This window comes from Amia ocellicauda, unplaced genomic scaffold (genome assembly GCF_036373705.1).
Source record: "Amia ocellicauda isolate fAmiCal2 unplaced genomic scaffold, fAmiCal2.hap1 HAP1_SCAFFOLD_131, whole genome shotgun sequence".
Classification (NCBI taxonomy): Eukaryota; Metazoa; Chordata; class Actinopteri; order Amiiformes; family Amiidae; genus Amia; species Amia ocellicauda.
In genome coordinates, this window is record NW_027102695.1 from 37,501 (window position 1) to 53,811 (window position 16,311).

Sequence of the window (16,311 nt, forward strand, 5' to 3'; positions counted from 1 at the left end):
GTCGGTCGTTCGGTCGGTCAGAGAGTGAGTGTGTGTGCTGAAGGAGAGCTCCAGCCCGGAGCCCGCACCCACCGGGGTGTGTAGCCCTGCAGGCTGAGCGCTGGGAGCCGTCGGTCGTTCGGTCGGTCAGAGAGTGAGTGTGTGTGCTGAAGGAGAGCTCCAGCCCGGAGCCCGCACCCACCGGGGTGTGTAGCCCTGCTGACTGAGCGCTGGGAGCCGGGAGCCTTTCCTGCAGTCAGTCGGTCGGTCAGTGAGTGAGTGAGTGAGTGTGTGTGCTGAAGGGAAGCTCCAGCCCGGCGTCCGTCCCCACCGGGGAGTTGTGCCCGGGCCCGGGCCTCCTGCCGACGGACCGTGTGGCGCATTGTCCCGACTGCTGACTTTCTCCAGCAAAAAGGCGGAGGTGCAGTACCGCCATTTCGCCACACGAGGGACGGAATGGCACCCAACTGCCCCCTGGTGTCGAAAAAGCGCAAGGGCACCCGGGCCGGTCCGCCCCAGGCAGCGGCCGAGATGCAGCACCGGGGGCCCGGCCTGCCTGCCCTGGAGGTCAGCCTGCCAGCCCTGGAGGTCTGCCTTCCAGCCCTGGAGGTCTGCCTGTTAGCCCTGGAGGTCTGCTATCCAGCCCTGGAGGTCTGCCTGCCTGCCTGTTAGCCCTGGAGGTCAGCCTGTTAGCCCTGGAGGTCTGCCTGTTAGCCCTGGAGGTCAGCTATCCAGCCCTGGAGGTCTGCCTTCCAGCCCTGGAGGTCTGCCTGCCTGCCTGTTAGCCCTGGAGGTCTGCCTTCCAGCCCTGGTAGCAGCACTGCCTGCCCTGGTAGCAGCACTGCCTGCCCTGGAGGTCTGCCTGCCTGCCTGTTAGCCCTGGAGGTCAGCCTGTTAGCCCTGGAGGTCTGCTATCCAGCCCTGGTAGCAGCACTGCCTGCCCTGGAGATCTGCTATCCAGCCCTGGAGGTCTGCCTGCCTGCCCTGGCAGCAGCACTGCCTGCCCTGGAGGTCTGCTATCCAGCCCTGGAGGTCTGCTATCCAGCCCTGGAGGTCAGCCTGTTAGCCCTGGAGGTCTGCCTGCCTGCCCTGGAGGTCTGCCTGCCTGCCTGTTAGCCCTGGAGGTCAGCCTGTTAGCCCTGGAGGTCTGCTATCCAGCCCTGGTAGCAGCACTGCCTGCCCTGGAGATCTGCTATCCAGCCCTGGAGGTCTGCCTGCCTGCCCTGGCAGCAGCACTGCCTGCCCTGGAGGTCAGCCTGCCAGCCCTGGAGGTCTGCCTTCCAGCCCTGGAGGTCTGCCTGTTAGCCCTGGAGGTCTGCTATCCAGCCCTGGTAGCAGCACTGCCTGCCCTGGAGGTCTGCCGGCCTGCCCTGGAGGTCTGCCTGCCTGCCCTGGAGGTCTGCCTGCCTGCCTGTTAGCCCTGGAGGTCTGCCTGCCTGCCCTGGAGGTCTGCCTGTTAGCCCTGGAGGTCTGCTATCCAGCCCTGGTAGCAGCACTGCCTGCCCTGGAGGTCAGCTATCCAGCCCTGGAGGTCTGCCTGCCTGCCTGTTAGCCCTGGAGGTCAGCCTGTTAGCCCTGGAGGTCTGCCTGCCTGCCCTGGAGGTCTGCTATCCAGCCCTGGTAGCAGCACTGCCTGCCCTGGAGGTCTGCCTGCCTGCCCTGGAGGTCTGCCTGTTAGCCCTGGAGGTCTGCTATCCAGCCCTGGAGGTCTGCCTGCCTGCCCTGGAGGTCTGCCTGCCTGCCCTGGAGGTCTGCTATCCAGCCCTGGAGGTCTGCCTGCCTGCCTGTTAGCCCTGGAGGTCTGCCTGCCTGCCTGCCTGCCTGCCTGCCTGCCTGCCCTGGAGGTCTGCCTGCCTGCCTGTTAGCCCTGGAGGTCAGCCTGTTAGCCCTGGAGGTCTGCTATCCAGCCCTGGAGGTCTGCCTGCCTGCCCTGGAGGTCTGCTATCCAGCCCTGGAGGTCTGCCTGCCTGCCCTGGAGGTCTGCTATCCAGCCCTGGTAGCAGCACTGCCTGCCCTGGAGGTCTGCTATCCAGCCCTGGAGGTCTGCCTGCCTGCCTGTTAGCCCTGGAGGTCAGCCTGTTAGCCCTGGAGGTCTGCCTGCCTGCCCTGGAGGTCTGCTATCCAGCCCTGGTAGCAGCACTGCCTGCCCTGGAGGTCTGCCTGCCTGCCCTGGAGGTCTGCCTGTTAGCCCTGGAGGTCTGCTATCCAGCCCTGGAGGTCTGCCTGCCTGCCCTGGAGGTCTGCCTGCCTGCCCTGGAGGTCTGCTATCCAGCCCTGGAGGTCTGCCTGCCTGCCTGTTAGCCCTGGAGGTCTGCCTGCCTGCCCTGGAGGTCTGCCTGCCTGCCTTCCAGCCCTGCCTGCCTGCCTGCCTGCCCTGGAGGTCAGCCTTCCAGCCCTGGCAGCACGGCCTACCAGCCTGCCAGCCTGCCCTCCCCAGCCACACAGCCCTGCCTGCCTGCCCTGGAGGTCAGCCTTCCAGCCCTGGAGGTCTGCCTGCCTGCCTTCCAGCCCTGCCTGCCTGCCTGCCTGCCCTGGAGGTCAGCCTTCCAGCCCTGGCAGCACGGCCTACCAGCCTGCCAGCCTGCCCTCCCCAGCCACACAGCCCTGCCTGCCTGCCCTGGAGGTCAGCCTTCCAGCCCTGGAGGTCTGCCTGCCTGCCTTCCAGCCCTGCCTGCCTGCCTGCCTGCCCTGGAGGTCAGCCTGCCTGCCTGCTGCTGCTAGGCCGCTGCCCCGAGCCGCCGACCCCATCGACAGGAACACGAGAGAGTTTACAAGCGAGAGGAGGCCACATATTCGACACCTCTCGTGCTCGTTTTAGGGTCCTCTCCAGTCTGTTTGGACGTGTGTTATTCTGAATCTGCTGCTTTAACTCAAGGGATTCTGTCGTGATTGATGCCTTGTACTTCGCTGTATGTTTGCACTGGTGTTGTAAGTCGCCCTCTGTAAGATCATCATTTATTATCTGCCAAGAAATAAAGATCATCATAATGTTCCCCAACTTTCAGCTTCTGGGGAGTTTGTTCCAGAGTGTGACGACTCTCTCTCTATCACCATCTCTCTCTCTATCTCCATCTCTCTATCACCATCTCTCTCTCTCTATCTCTATCTCTCTATCACCATCTCTCTCTCTATCTCCATCTCTCTCTATCTCCATCTCTCTCTATCTCCATCTCTCTATCTCCACCTCTCTCTCCCTCTCCACCTCTCTCTCTCTATCTCTCCCTCTCTCTATCTCTCCCTCTCTCTATCTCTCCCTCTCTCTCACTGTGTGTGTGTGTGTGTGTGTGTACAGCAGTGTCCCTAGACGAGAGAGAGATCCCTAGACGGGGAAATTACTTTCAAACTGCAGTACCGAAATGTGTCCGTTAGATGGCAGCATGCACCAAGGAATGAAGGAAAGTGCAAAACAAAATGAAAAGGCACATCGCCTGGGCCAAAAATAATCGTAACAAATCAACGGGGGCATTTCTCGGAAAACTAACACCGGGGCAGTGCTCAGGGGGGTCCCACCTCGTGGCCACCCGGTTTGGGGGGCCATCGGGGCCGGCTGAAGAATCGCCCATACTCTGCCATAGGCAGCCCACGGTCCATCCGATCAGAGCAATGCCGGGCGGCCGGCAACCTATGGATCATAACACATCAACGGAGGCATGATAAGAGCATCTTTTATTATCTGCCAAGAAATATAGACCATCACAATGTTCCCCAACTTTCAGCTTCTACCACATCGCTGGGGAGTTTATTCCACTGTGTGACTACTCTCTCTCTCTCTGTGTGTGTGTGTGTGTGTGTGTGTGTGTGTGTGTGTGTGTGTGTGTGTGTGTGTGTGTGTGTGCAGCAGTGTCTCCGGTTTTCCTTTTGGAATGCCTTGAAGCCGGGGGGGCTTTGCACTCATGAGAACATAGGGTGTCCTTGCCCTCCTTTCGCAGCCCAGGGCATTGAGAGATCCCTAGACGGGGAAATTACTTTCAAACTGCAGTACCGAAATGTGTCCGTTAGATGGTAGCATGCACCAAGGAATGAAGGAAAGTGCAAAACAAAATGAAAAGGCACATCGCCTGGGCGAAAAATAATCATAACAAATCAACGGGGGCATTTCTCGGAAAACTAACACCGGGGCAGTGCTCAGGGGGGTCCCACCTCGTGGCCACCCGGTTTGGGGGGCGATCGGGGCCGGTTCCGAAAATCGCTAAATCTCCCATAGCCAGCCCACGCTCCATCCGATAGAGCAATGCCGGGCGGCCGGCCGGCAACTACGGATCATAACAAATCAACGGGGGCATTTCTCGGAAAACTAACACCGGGGCAGTGCTCAGGGGGGTCCCACCTCGTGGCCACCCGGTTTGGGGGGCGATCGGGGCCGGTTCCGAAAATCGCTAAATCTCCCATAGCCAGCCCACGCTCCATCCGATAGAGCAATGCCGGGCGGCCGGCCGGCAACTACGGATCATAACAAATCAACGGGGGCATTTCTCGGAAAACTAACACCGGGGCAGTGCTCAGGGGGGTCCCACCTCGTGGCCACCCGGTTTGGGGGGCGATCGGGGCCGGTTCCGAAAATCGCTAAATCTCCCATAGCCAGCCCACGCTCCATCCGATAGAGCAATGCCGGGCGGCCGGCCGGCAACTACGGATCATAACAAATCAACGGGGGCATTTCTCGGAAAACTAACACCGGGGCAGTGCTCAGGGGGGTCCCACCTCGTGGCCACCCGGTTTGGGGGGCGATCGGGGCCGGTTCCGAAAATCGCTAAATCTCCCATAGCCAGCACACGCTCCATCCGATAGAGCAATGCCGGGCGGCCGGCCGGCAACTACGGATCATAACAAATCAACGGGGGCATTTCTCGGAAAACTAACACCGGGGCAGTGCTCAGGGGGGTCCCACCTCGTGGCCACCCGGTTTGGGGGGCGATCGGGGCCGGTTCCGAAAATCGCTAAATCTCCCATAGCCAGCCCACGCTCCATCCGATAGAGCAATGCCGGGCGGCCGGCCGGCAACTACGGATCATAACAAATCAACGGGGGCATTTCTCGGAAAACTAACACCGGGGCAGTGCTCAGGGGGGTCCCACCTCGTGGCCACCCGGTTTGGGGGGCGATCGGGGCCGGTTCCGAAAATCGCTAAATCTCCCATAGCCAGCACACGCTCCATCCGATAGAGCAATGCCGGGCGGCCGGCCGGCAACTACGGATCATAACAAATCAACGGGGGCATTTCTCCGAAAACTAACACCGGGGCAGTGCTCAGGGGGCTCCCAGCTATCAGCCACCCTATCCCGGGACCGATGGGAGCACTTTAAAATTTTCGAGTCAGGGGACCAGACGGCCGAGTGAAAAACTTTGAAAAATATTCTATCTCCTCACTCCCATTGACTTTACATTAGGGCGACCAGGCGGCCGGCGGAAAAAAAATCATAACAAATCAACGGGGGCATTTCTCCGAAAACTAACACCGGGGCAGTGCTCAGGGGGCTCCCAGCTATCAGCCACCCTATCCCGGGACCGATGGGAGCACTTTAAAATTTTCGAGTCAGGGGACCAGACGGCCGAGTGAAAAACTTTGAAAAATATTCTATCTCCTCACTCCCATTGACTTTACATTAGGGCGACCAGGCGGCCGGCGGAAAAAAAATCATAACAAATCAACGGGGGCATTTCTCCGAAAACTAACACCGGGGCAGTGCTCAGGGGGCTCCCAGCTATCAGCCACCCTATCCCGGGACCGATGGGAGCACTTTAAAATTTTCGAGTCAGGGGACCAGACGGCCGAGTGAAAAACTTTGAAAAATATTCTATCTCCTCACTCCCATTGACTTTACATTAGGGCGACCAGGCGGCCGGCGGAAAAAAAATCATAACAAATCAACGGGGGCATTTCTCGGAAAACTAACACCGGGGCAGTGCTCAGGGGGCTCCCAGCTATCAGCCACCCTATCCCGGGACCGATGGGAGCACTTTAAAATTTTCGAGTCAGGGGACCAGACGGCCGAGTGAAAAACTTTGAAAAATATTCTATCTCCTCACTCCCATTGACTTTACATTAGGGCGACCAGGCGGCCGGCGGAAAAAAAATCATAACAAATCAACGGGGGCATTTCTCGGAAAACTAACACCGGGGCAGTGCTCAGGGGGCTCCCAGCTATCAGCCACCCTATCCCGGGACCGATGGGAGCACTTTAAAATTTTCGAGTCAGGGGACCAGACGGCCGAGTGAAAAACTTTGAAAAATATTCTATCTCCTCACTCCCATTGACTTTACATTAGGGCGACCAGGCGGCCGGCGGAAAAAAAATCATAACAAATCAACGGGGGCATTTCTCCGAAAACTAACACCGGGGCAGTGCTCAGGGGGCTCCCAGCTATCAGCCACCCTATCCCGGGACCGATGGGAGCACTTTAAAATTTTCGAGTCAGGGGACCAGACGGCCGAGTGAAAAACTTTGAAAAATATTCTATCTCCTCACTCCCATTGACTTTACATTAGGGCGACCAGGCGGCCGGCGGAAAAAAAATCATAACAAATCAACGGGGGCATTTCTCCGAAAACTAACACCGGGGCAGTGCTCAGGGGGCTCCCAGCTATCAGCCACCCTATCCCGGGACCGATGGGAGCACTTTAAAATTTTCGAGTCAGGGGACCAGACGGCCGAGTGAAAAACTTTGAAAAATATTCTATCTCCTCACTCCCATTGACTTTACATTAGGGCGACCAGGCGGCCGGCGGAAAAAAAATCATAACAAATCAACGGGGGCATTTCTCCGAAAACTAACACCGGGGCAGTGCTCAGGGGGCTCCCAGCTATCAGCCACCCTATCCCGGGACCGATGGGAGCACTTTAAAATTTTCGAGTCAGGGGACCAGACGGCCGAGTGAAAAACTTTGAAAAATATTCTATCTCCTCACTCCCATTGACTTTACATTAGGGCGACCAGGCGGCCGGCGGAAAAAAAATCATAACAAATCAACGGGGGCATTTCTCCGAAAACTAACACCGGGGCAGTGCTCAGGGGGCTCCCAGCTATCAGCCACCCTATCCCGGGACCGATGGGAGCACTTTAAAATTTTCGAGTCAGGGGACCAGACGGCCGAGTGAAAAACTTTGAAAAATATTCTATCTCCTCACTCCCATTGACTTTACATTAGGGCGACCAGGCGGCCGGCGGAAAAAAAATCATAACAAATCAACGGGGGCATTTCTCCGAAAACTAACACCGGGGCAGTGCTCAGGGGGCTCCCAGCTATCAGCCACCCTATCCCGGGACCGATGGGAGCACTTTAAAATTTTCGAGTCAGGGGACCAGACGGCCGAGTGAAAAACTTTGAAAAATATTCTATCTCCTCACTCCCATTGACTTTACATTAGGGCGACCAGGCGGCCGGCGGAAAAAAAATCATAACAAATCAACGGGGGCATTTCTCCGAAAACTAACACCGGGGCAGTGCTCAGGGGGCTCCCAGCTATCAGCCACCCTATCCCGGGACCGATGGGAGCACTTTAAAATTTTCGAGTCAGGGGACCAGACGGCCGAGTGAAAAACTTTGAAAAATATTCTATCTCCTCACTCCCATTGACTTTACATTAGGGCGACCAGGCGGCCGGCGGAAAAAAAATCATAACAAATCAACGGGGGCATTTCTCCGAAAACTAACACCGGGGCAGTGCTCAGGGGGCTCCCAGCTATCAGCCACCCTATCCCGGGACCGATGGGAGCACTTTAAAATTTTCGAGTCAGGGGACCAGACGGCCGAGTGAAAAACTTTGAAAAATATTCTATCTCCTCACTCCCATTGACTTTACATTAGGGCGACCAGGCGGCCGGCGGAAAAAAAATCATAACAAATCAACGGGGGCATTTCTCCGAAAACTAACACCGGGGCTGTGCTCAGGGGGCTCCCAGCTATCAGCCACCCTATCCCGGGACCGATGGGAGCACTTTAAAATTTTCGAGTCAGGGGACCAGACGGCCGAGTGAAAAACTTTGAAAAATATTCTATCTCCTCACTCCCATTGACTTTACATTAGGGCGACCAGGCGGCCGGCGGAAAAAAAATCATAACAAATCAACGGGGGCATTTCTCCGAAAACTAACACCGGGGCAGTGCTCAGGGGGCTCCCAGCTATCAGCCACCCTATCCCGGGACCGATGGGAGCACTTTAAAATTTTCGAGTCAGGGGACCAGACGGCCGAGTGAAAAACTTTGAAAAATATTCTATCTCCTCACTCCCATTGACTTTACATTAGGGCGACCAGGCGGCCGGCGGAAAAAAAATCATAACAAATCAACGGGGGCATTTCTCCGAAAACTAACACCGGGGCAGTGCTCAGGGGGCTCCCAGCTATCAGCCACCCTATCCCGGGACCGATGGGAGCACTTTAAAATTTTCGAGTCAGGGGACCAGACGGCCGAGTGAAAAACTTTGAAAAATATTCTATCTCCTCACTCCCATTGACTTTACATTAGGGCGACCAGGCGGCCGGCGGAAAAAAAATCATAACAAATCAACGGGGGCATTTCTCCGAAAACTAACACCGGGGCTGTGCTCAGGGGGCTCCCAGCTATCAGCCCCCCGGGTCTGGGGGCATTGTTTTTCTTTTTAATCATTTTGAGCATTTCCCCCAGTTTAGAGATGTGTGCCCCTAGACAACCCATTGAGAATAACTATGAAATGTTCTGAAGTTTTGATTTTCAAATGTCGGTGAAAATTGAAAAACGTCATATATTCTTCAAAGGAAGCATGGGGCGATGGTAGGGAGAGTCCCCGCAGCGTGCCTCGGCGGCGATGGGAGCGTTTTCGATGTCCCCGTCCCCCCGCCCCATAGGGATGGAAGGGGAGTTGGGTGACCAGGCGCGAGGGGGCCGGAGCGAGCCCGGGCCCGGGCCTCCTGCTGACGGAGCGCTGGGAGCCGGGAGCCGTCGGTCGGTGAGTGCTGAAGGAGAGCTCCAGCCCGGAGCCCGCACCCACCGGGGAGGTGTAGCCCTGCAGGCTGAGCGCCGGGAGCCGTCGGTCAGTGAGTGCTGAAGGAAAGCTCCAGCGCGGAGCCCGCACCCACCGGGGAGGTGTAGCCCTGCAGGCTGAGCGCCGGGAGCCGTCGGTCAGTGAGTGCTGAAGGAAAGCTCCAGCGCGGAGCCCGCACCCACCGGGGAGGTGTAGCCCTGCAGGCTGAGCGCCGGGAGCCGTCGGTCAGTGAGTGCTGAAGGAAAGCTCCAGCGCGGAGCCCGCACCCACCGGGGAGGTGTAGCCCTGCAGGCTGAGCGCCGGGAGCCGTCGGTCAGTGAGTGCTGAAGGAAAGCTCCAGCGCGGAGCCCGCACCCACCGGGGAGGTGTAGCCCTGCAGGCTGAGCGCTGGGAGCCGTCGGTCAGTGAGTGCTGAAGGAGAGCTCCAGCCCGGAGCCCGCACCCACCGGGGAGGTGTAGCCCTGCAGGCTGAGCGCCGGGAGCCGTCGGTCGTTCGGTCGGTCAGAGAGTGAGTGTGTGTGCTGAAGGAGAGCTCCAGCCCGGAGCCCGCACCCACCGGGGTGTGTAGCCCTGCAGGCTGAGCGCCGGGAGCCGTCGGTCAGTGAGTGCTGAAGGAAAGCTCCAGCGCGGAGCCCGCACCCACCGGGGAGGTGTAGCCCTGCAGGCTGAGCGCCGGGAGCCGTCGGTCAGTGAGTGCTGAAGGAAAGCTCCAGCGCGGAGCCCGCACCCACCGGGGAGGTGTAGCCCTGCAGGCTGAGCGCCGGGAGCCGTCGGTCGTTCGGTCGGTCAGAGAGTGAGTGTGTGTGCTGAAGGAGAGCTCCAGCCCGGAGCCCGCACCCACCGGGGTGTGTAGCCCTGCAGGCTGAGCGCCGGGAGCCGTCGGTCAGTGAGTGCTGAAGGAAAGCTCCAGCGCGGAGCCCGCACCCACCGGGGAGGTGTAGCCCTGCAGGCTGAGCGCCGGGAGCCGTCGGTCAGTGAGTGCTGAAGGAAAGCTCCAGCGCGGAGCCCGCACCCACCGGGGAGGTGTAGCCCTGCAGGCTGAGCGCCGGGAGCCGTCGGTCAGTGAGTGCTGAAGGAAAGCTCCAGCGCGGAGCCCGCACCCACCGGGGAGGTGTAGCCCTGCAGGCTGAGCGCCGGGAGCCGTCGGTCAGTGAGTGCTGAAGGAAAGCTCCAGCGCGGAGCCCGCACCCACCGGGGAGGTGTAGCCCTGCAGGCTGAGCGCCGGGAGCCGTCGGTCAGTGAGTGCTGAAGGAAAGCTCCAGCGCGGAGCCCGCACCCACCGGGGAGGTGTAGCCCTGCAGGCTGAGCGCCGGGAGCCGTCGGTCGTTCGGTCGGTCAGAGAGTGAGTGTGTGTGCTGAAGGAGAGCTCCAGCCCGGAGCCCGCACCCACCGGGGTGTGTAGCCCTGCAGGCTGAGCGCTGGGAGCCGTCGGTCGTTCGGTCGGTCAGAGAGTGAGTGTGTGTGCTGAAGGAGAGCTCCAGCCCGGAGCCCGCACCCACCGGGGTGTGTAGCCCTGCAGGCTGAGCGCTGGGAGCCGTCGGTCGTTCGGTCGGTCAGAGAGTGAGTGTGTGTGCTGAAGGAGAGCTCCAGCCCGGAGCCCGCACCCACCGGGGTGTGTAGCCCTGCTGACTGAGCGCTGGGAGCCGGGAGCCTTTCCTGCAGTCAGTCGGTCGGTCAGTGAGTGAGTGAGTGAGTGTGTGTGCTGAAGGGAAGCTCCAGCCCGGCGTCCGTCCCCACCGGGGAGTTGTGCCCGGGCCCGGGCCTCCTGCCGACGGACCGTGTGGCGCATTGTCCCGACTGCTGACTTTCTCCAGCAAAAAGGCGGAGGTGCAGTACCGCCATTTCGCCACACGAGGGACGGAATGGCACCCAACTGCCCCCTGGTGTCGAAAAAGCGCAAGGGCACCCGGGCCGGTCCGCCCCAGGCAGCGGCCGAGATGCAGCACCGGGGGCCCGGCCTGCCTGCCCTGGAGGTCAGCCTGCCAGCCCTGGAGGTCTGCCTTCCAGCCCTGGAGGTCTGCCTGCCTGCCCTGGAGGTCTGCTATCCAGCCCTGGAGGTCTGCCTGCCTGCCTGTTAGCCCTGGTAGCAGCACTGCCTGCCCTGGAGGTCTGCCTGCCTGCCCTGGCAGCAGCACTGCCTGCCCTGGAGGTCTGCTATCCAGCCCTGGAGGTCTGCTATCCAGCCCTGGAGGTCTGCCTGCCTGCCTGTTAGCCCTGGAGGTCTGCTATCCAGCCCTGGTAGCAGCACTGCCTGCCCTGGAGATCTGCTATCCAGCCCTGGAGGTCTGCCTGCCTGCCCTGGCAGCAGCACTGCCTGCCCTGGAGGTCTGCTATCCAGCCCTGGAGGTCTGCTATCCAGCCCTGGAGGTCAGCCTGTTAGCCCTGGAGGTCTGCCTGCCTGCCCTGGAGGTCTGCCTGCCTGCCTGTTAGCCCTGGAGGTCAGCCTGTTAGCCCTGGAGGTCTGCTATCCAGCCCTGGTAGCAGCACTGCCTGCCCTGGAGATCTGCTATCCAGCCCTGGAGGTCTGCCTGCCTGCCCTGGCAGCAGCACTGCCTGCCCTGGAGGTCAGCCTGCCAGCCCTGGAGGTCTGCCTTCCAGCCCTGGAGGTCTGCCTGTTAGCCCTGGAGGTCTGCTATCCAGCCCTGGTAGCAGCACTGCCTGCCCTGGAGGTCTGCCGGCCTGCCCTGGAGGTCTGCCTGCCTGCCCTGGAGGTCTGCCTGCCTGCCTGTTAGCCCTGGAGGTCTGCCTGCCTGCCCTGGAGGTCTGCCTGTTAGCCCTGGAGGTCTGCTATCCAGCCCTGGTAGCAGCACTGCCTGCCCTGGAGGTCAGCTATCCAGCCCTGGAGGTCTGCCTGCCTGCCTGTTAGCCCTGGTAGCAGCACTGCCTGCCCTGGAGGTCTGCCTGCCTGCCCTGGCAGCAGCACTGCCTGCCCTGGAGGTCTGCTATCCAGCCCTGGAGGTCTGCTATCCAGCCCTGGAGGTCTGCCTGCCTGCCCTGGCAGCAGCACTGCCTGCCCTGGAGGTCTGCCTGCCTGCCCTGGAGGTCTGCCTGCCTGCCATCCAGCCCTGGAGGTCTGCTATCCAGCCCTGGTAGCAGCACTGCCTGCCCTGGAGGTCTGCCTGCCTGCCCTGGAGGTCTGCCTGCCTGCCCTGGAGGTCTGCTATCCAGCCCTGGAGGTCTGCCTGCCTGCCTGTTAGCCCTGGAGGTCTGCCTGCCTGCCTGCCTGCCTGCCTGCCTGCCTGCCCTGGAGGTCTGCCTGCCTGCCTGTTAGCCCTGGAGGTCAGCCTGTTAGCCCTGGAGGTCTGCTATCCAGCCCTGGAGGTCTGCCTGCCTGCCCTGGAGGTCTGCTATCCAGCCCTGGAGGTCTGCCTGCCTGCCCTGGAGCTCTGCCTGCCTGCCCTGGAGCTCTGCCTGCCTGCCCTGGAGGTCTGCCTGTTAGCCCTGGAGGTCAGCCTGTTAGCCCTGGAGGTCTGCTATCCAGCCCTGGAGGTCTGCCTGCCTGCCCTGGAGGTCTGCTATCCAGCCCTGGAGGTCTGCCTGTTAGCCCTGGAGGTCTGCTATCCAGCCCTGGAGGTCTGCCTGTTAGCCCTGGAGGTCTGCTATCCAGCCCTGGAGGTCTGCCTGCCAGCCCTGGAGGTCTGCTATCCAGCCCTGGAGGTCTGCCTGTTAGCCCTGGAGGTCTGCTATCCAGCCCTGGAGGTCTGCTATCCAGCCCTGGTAGCAGCACTGCCTGCCCTGGAGGTCTGCTATCCAGCCCTGGAGGTCTGCCTGCCTGCCCTGGTAGCAGCACTGCCTGCCCTGGAGGTCTGCCGGCCTGCCCTGGAGGTCTGCCTGCCTGCCCTGGAGGTCTGCCTGCCTGCCTGTTAGCCCTGGAGGTCTGCTATCCAGCCCTGGAGGTCTGCCTGCCAGCCCTGGAGGTCTGCTATCCAGCCCTGGAGGTCTGCCTGTTAGCCCTGGAGGTCTGCTATCCAGCCCTGGAGGTCTGCCTGCCTGCCTGTTAGCCCTGGAGGTCAGCCTGTTAGCCCTGGAGGTCTGCCTGCCTGCCCTGGTAGCAGCACTGCCTGCCTGCCTGCCTGCCTGCCTGCCCTGGAGGTCAGCCTGCCAGCCCTGGAGGTCTGCTATCCAGCCCTGGTAGCAGCACTGCCTGCCCTGGAGGTCTGCCTGCCTGCCCTGGAGGTCAGCCTGTTAGCCCTGGAGGTCTGCCTTCCAGCCCTGGAGGTCTGCCTGTTAGCCCTGGAGGTCTGCTATCCAGCCCTGGTAGCAGCACTGCCTGCCCTGGAGGTCTGCTATCCAGCCCTGGAGGTCTGCCTGCCTGCCTGTTAGCCCTGGTAGCAGCACTGCCTGCCCTGGAGGTCTGCCTGCCTGCCCTGGCAGCAGCACTGCCTGCCCTGGAGGTCTGCTATCCAGCCCTGGAGGTCTGCCTGTTAGCCCTGGAGGTCTGCTATCCAGCCCTGGAGGTCTGCCTGTTAGCCCTGGAGGTCTGCTATCCAGCCCTGGAGGTCTGCCTGCCAGCCCTGGAGGTCTGCTATCCAGCCCTGGAGGTCTGCCTGTTAGCCCTGGAGGTCTGCTATCCAGCCCTGGAGGTCTGCTATCCAGCCCTGGTAGCAGCACTGCCTGCCCTGGAGGTCTGCTATCCAGCCCTGGAGGTCTGCCTGCCTGCCCTGGTAGCAGCACTGCCTGCCCTGGAGGTCTGCCGGCCTGCCCTGGAGGTCTGCCTGCCTGCCCTGGAGGTCTGCCTGCCTGCCTGTTAGCCCTGGAGGTCTGCTATCCAGCCCTGGAGGTCTGCCTGCCAGCCCTGGAGGTCTGCTATCCAGCCCTGGAGGTCTGCCTGTTAGCCCTGGAGGTCTGCTATCCAGCCCTGGAGGTCTGCCTGCCTGCCTGTTAGCCCTGGAGGTCAGCCTGTTAGCCCTGGAGGTCTGCCTGCCTGCCCTGGTAGCAGCACTGCCTGCCTGCCTGCCTGCCTGCCTGCCCTGGAGGTCAGCCTGCCAGCCCTGGAGGTCTGCTATCCAGCCCTGGTAGCAGCACTGCCTGCCCTGGAGGTCTGCCTGCCTGCCCTGGAGGTCAGCCTGTTAGCCCTGGAGGTCTGCCTTCCAGCCCTGGAGGTCTGCCTGTTAGCCCTGGAGGTCTGCTATCCAGCCCTGGTAGCAGCACTGCCTGCCCTGGAGGTCTGCTATCCAGCCCTGGAGGTCTGCCTGCCTGCCTGTTAGCCCTGGTAGCAGCACTGCCTGCCCTGGAGGTCTGCCTGCCTGCCCTGGCAGCAGCACTGCCTGCCCTGGAGGTCTGCTATCCAGCCCTGGAGGTCTGCCTGTTAGCCCTGGAGGTCTGCTATCCAGCCCTGGTAGCAGCACTGCCTGCCCTGGAGGTCTGCTATCCAGCCCTGGAGGTCTGCCTGCCTGCCCTGGTAGCAGCACTGCCAGCCCTGGAGGTCTGCTATCCAGCCCTGGAGGTCTGCCTGCCTGCCCTGGAGGTCTGCTATCCAGCCCTGGAGGTCTGCTATCCAGCCCTGGTAGCAGCACTGCCTGCCCTGGAGGTCTGCTATCCAGCCCTGGAGGTCTGCCTGCCTGCCTGTTAGCCCTGGAGGTCAGCCTGTTAGCCCTGGAGGTCTGCCTGCCTGCCCTGGAGGTCTGCTATCCAGCCCTGGTAGCAGCACTGCCTGCCCTGGAGGTCTGCCTGCCTGCCCTGGAGGTCTGCCTGTTAGCCCTGGAGGTCTGCTATCCAGCCCTGGAGGTCTGCCTGCCTGCCCTGGAGGTCTGCCTGCCTGCCCTGGAGGTCTGCTATCCAGCCCTGGAGGTCTGCCTGCCTGCCTGTTAGCCCTGGAGGTCTGCCTGCCTGCCCTGGAGGTCTGCCTGCCTGCCTTCCAGCCCTGCCTGCCTGCCTGCCTGCCCTGGAGGTCAGCCTTCCAGCCCTGGCAGCACGGCCTACCAGCCTGCCAGCCTGCCCTCCCCAGCCACACAGCCCTGCCTGCCTGCCCTGGAGGTCAGCCTTCCAGCCCTGGAGGTCTGCCTGCCTGCCTTCCAGCCCTGCCTGCCTGCCTGCCTGCCCTGGAGGTCAGCCTTCCAGCCCTGGCAGCACGGCCTACCAGCCTGCCAGCCTGCCCTCCCCAGCCACACAGCCCTGCCTGCCTGCCCTGGAGGTCAGCCTTCCAGCCCTGGAGGTCTGCCTGCCTGCCTTCCAGCCCTGCCTGCCTGCCTGCCTGCCCTGGAGGTCAGCCTGCCTGCCTGCTGCTGCTAGGCCGCTGCCCCGAGCCGCCGACCCCATCGACAGGAACACGAGAGAGTTTACAAGCGAGAGGAGGCCACATATTCGACACCTCTCGTGCTCGTTTTAGGGTCCTCTCCAGTCTGTTTGGACGTGTGTTATTCTGAATCTGCTGCTTTAACTCAAGGGATTCTGTCGTGATTGATGCCTTGTACTTCGCTGTATGTTTGCACTGGTGTTGTAAGTCGCCCTCTGTAAGATCATCATTTATTATCTGCCAAGAAATAAAGATCATCATAATGTTCCCCAACTTTCAGCTTCTGGGGAGTTTGTTCCAGAGTGTGACGACTCTCTCTCTATCACCATCTCTCTCTCTATCTCCATCTCTCTATCACCATCTCTCTCTCTCTATCTCTATCTCTCTATCACCATCTCTCTCTCTATCTCCATCTCTCTCTATCTCCATCTCTCTCTATCTCCATCTCTCTATCTCCACCTCTCTCTCCCTCTCCACCTCTCTCTCTCTATCTCTCCCTCTCTCTATCTCTCCCTCTCTCTATCTCTCCCTCTCTCTCACTGTGTGTGTGTGTGTGTGTGTGTACAGCAGTGTCCCTAGACGAGAGAGAGATCCCTAGACGGGGAAATTACTTTCAAACTGCAGTACCGAAATGTGTCCGTTAGATGGCAGCATGCACCAAGGAATGAAGGAAAGTGCAAAACAAAATGAAAAGGCACATCGCCTGGGCCAAAAATAATCGTAACAAATCAACGGGGGCATTTCTCGGAAAACTAACACCGGGGCAGTGCTCAGGGGGGTCCCACCTCGTGGCCACCCGGTTTGGGGGGCCATCGGGGCCGGCTGAAGAATCGCCCATACTCTGCCATAGGCAGCCCACGGTCCATCCGATCAGAGCAATGCCGGGCGGCCGGCAACCTATGGATCATAACACATCAACGGAGGCATGATAAGAGCATCTTTTATTATCTGCCAAGAAATATAGACCATCACAATGTTCCCCAACTTTCAGCTTCTACCACATCGCTGGGGAGTTTATTCCACTGTGTGACTACTCTCTCTCTCTCTGTGTGTGTGTGTGTGTGTGTGTGTGTGTGTGTGTGTGTGTGTGTGTGTGTGTGTGTGTGTGCAGCAGTGTCTCCGGTTTTCCTTTTG